Raw genomic sequence first — 3,200 nt, 5'->3', positions numbered from 1 at the left:
TATCAACTCCTCTCTTCACTCTGGAACATTTCCCTCAGCATTCAAGCAGGCCTGGGTAAGCCCATTGCTCAAGAAACCATCTCTAAATCCAGCGCTTCTTGAAAACTACAGACCGGTATCCCTTCTTCCATTCATTGCAAAGACACTTGAGCGAGCTGTGTTCAACCAGCTTTCTATGTTCCTTGTACAGAACAACCTCCTGGACAGCAACCAATCTGGCTTCAAAAGTGGCCACTCAACTGAGACTGCTCTGCTCTCGGTTACTGAAGCCCTGCGACTAGCAAGAGCAGCTTCAAAATCCTCAGTACTCATCTTACTGGACCTGTCTACTGCTTTTGACACTGTTAATCACCAGATTCTCCTGTCCACCCTCAGAAAGATGGGCATCTCTGGAACCGCACTCCTATGGGTTAAGTCCTACCTCTCTGACAGATCCTTCAGTGTGTCTTGGAGGGGTGATGTTTCAAAGTCACAACACCTTGCTACTGGGGTTCCTCAAGGCTCAGTACTTGGACCACTTCTCTTCTCCATCTACATGATGTCATTAGGATCTGTCATTCAGAAGCATGGCTTTTCTTATCACTGCTACGCTGATGACACCCAACTCTACTTCTCATTCCTGCCAGATGACCCAGCGGTAGCTGCTCGCATTTCAGCCTGTCTTAGTGACATTTCTAGCTGGATGAATGACCATCACCTTCAGCTTAACCTTACAAAGACAGAACTCCTGGTGATTCCAGCTAACCCATTGCTTCATCACAACTTCTCTGTACAGCTGGGTTTATCAACCATTACTCCTTCGAGGACAGCCAGAAACCTAGGAGTTGTGATGGATCATCAGTCAAGCTTCACAGACCACATTGCTACAATGACCCGATCCTGCAGGTTTGCCTTACACAACATTAGGAAGATTAGTTCCTTCCTGTTAGAGCAAGCCACCCAACTTCTTGTCCAAGCTCTTGTTCTCTCCAGACTGGACTATTGTAATGCTCTCCTGGCGGGCCTTCCTGCATGTACTGTCAAGCCTCTGCAATTGATCCAGAATGCAGCAGCGAGGGTTGTCTTCAATGAGCCAAAAAAAAGCTCACGTTACTCCTCTCCTCATCAGTTTACACTGGCTACCAGTAGCCGCTCGCATCAAATTCAAGGTACTGATGCTTGCCTACAAGACGACCAATGGCACGTCACCAACATACCTAAACTCACTGGTTAAATCTTATGTACCCTCCAGAAGTTTGCGCTCTGCAAGTGAACAACGCCTTGTGGTGCCATACCAAAGAAGTTCAAAATCACTCTCACTGACCTTTTTTCCTGGACTGTGCCCAGCTGGTGGAATGACCTCCCAATCTCATTTTCAAGAAACATCTAAAGACTCATCTTTTTCGCCTGCACTTAACCAACTTATACTAGCACTTTTCCTTTTCTTGTCTTTTCATTTATATATATATAAAAAAAACCTGGCTATACATTCTATACTAGACTAACCGAGACTTGTCATGGCACTTGTATACTGTTGTTGTTCTCTTGTTGACCTGACTGCTTCTATTGTTCTCATTTTGTAAGTCGTTTTGGATAAAAGCGTCTGCAAATATGATTAAATGTGGTGTTTCAGAAATAGGATGATAAATATTTACTGATAATTCTATTCTGATTCACTCTTTATTTCTGATCATTTGTCTGTGATTTATGTGGGCTAGAAAGTAAATGCAGAAATAACATCATTTCCGAATAAAACAGTTGATGGATATCCATATCCATGTTAAATTAGTCATATATGTGCAAGCATTCTATGTTACAACAATTAAAAGGCCTCACCAACTTTTAGAGCCACCCTTAGCTTTCTGTTAAGACATCTCAGGCTGCCAACTCAGGTGTGTCTTTCAACTCATGAGTGACAGAGATCAGTTGAGGCTTCATAGCTCAGTGTTTAGAGCACTGGTCTTGTAAACCAGGGGTCGCGAGTTCAATCCTCGCTGGGGCCTAAATGGTCAAATTTTTAAAAGGTGACCTGTTCTGAAAATAAAGTTAAGATGAAGATGCAACATACTGTGCTCATATGGATAAACATAAATCCTTCAAGAAAAAGGAAAGTTTGGAATTGCTGATATGAGGCTCATGTTGGGAAAAACAGTCATCCTTCATGAGACCAACATCAGTAAAATAAAATCAGAGACTTTACCAGCAACACTGTGAGCTGCTCCAACCAGAGGATTTCAATAGAAAAACAAATAATAAAATAAATTAGTGAATAAAAAAATAAAAAATAAATTGAAAGTCATTACATTTGCCAAGTATGGTAACCCATACTCAGATTTGATGCTCTGCACTTAACCCATCCAAGTGCGCACACACAGCAGTGAGAAGTGAACACCCAGACCAGTGGGCAGCTATATATCCAGTGCCCAGGGAGCAACTGGGGCTTCAGTGCCTTGCTCAAGGGTACTTCAGCCTTGGGTATTGAGGGTGGTAGAGAGCACTGTTCATTCACTTCCCCCCACCTAAAACTCCTGCCAGCACCAAGACACAAACCAGCAACCTTTGGATAACTAATCCAAGAGTCTAACCATTAGGCCACAGTTGTCCCCTTTCAATTATTGATAAAGTAAAAAGTACCACTTTATCTAGAGGCTGTGAGACTTATTTCTATGCTCTATTTTCTATCGTTTACCCGTACTGTACAATGCAGGTTTGTTTTCTCAATGTACCACTATAATACCTTGAGATGCCGGTAGATGGCAGCAAAATAAATCGTATGTATGAGCTATCAGGAGCTACAGTGTGCATTTGTATACAAATGACTGATGATAAATAATATTATGTCAGATATACAGCATAAGGTTGTTCATTTGAAAGAGTTTATCGAAAAACTATATGTGTAAAGGGGGTCGTTTCACTTTATTTTGAGGCAACAATTTTCAAATTCACAATGGAAGCAGCCATACTATGCATCCACAAGCAGATAAAGCTTACAAAGATAAAATGTATGAAAGGACATCAGAGAAGGAACATGATGTGAGATGCTGAACTGTTTAGTACAGCTCAACCTGTGTGGTCCTATAAAGTGGATTTCTAACCAAACACTATTTTTATTCACAGATGCCCTCATCATGAGAGAAACAAACACAGTTCAAAACAACACCATTTTAGAATTATTACAACATAATTAATAGTCTGATTATTTAAAATATACACATGGTGCA

At 41.3% G+C, this 3,200-nt stretch overlaps 1 non-coding gene across 1 annotated transcript; it reads left to right on the top strand.

Annotated features, from left to right (window-relative positions):
* Nucleotides 1-1,909: 1,909 nt before the first annotated feature.
* Nucleotides 1,910-1,982, top strand: trnat-ugu (transfer RNA threonine (anticodon UGU)). The gene has a single exon. It is a non-coding gene; the product is annotated as a tRNA-Thr (tRNA).
* The last annotated feature ends 1,218 nt before the right edge of the window (nt 1,983-3,200 follow it).

The sequence above is a fragment of the Carassius carassius genome, chromosome 24, assembly GCF_963082965.1.
Source record: "Carassius carassius chromosome 24, fCarCar2.1, whole genome shotgun sequence".
Lineage (NCBI taxonomy): Eukaryota > Metazoa > Chordata > Actinopteri > Cypriniformes > Cyprinidae > Carassius > Carassius carassius.
The sequence above is the reverse complement of the archived record's forward strand: the minus strand, read 5'-3'. Positions and strand labels throughout refer to the sequence as shown.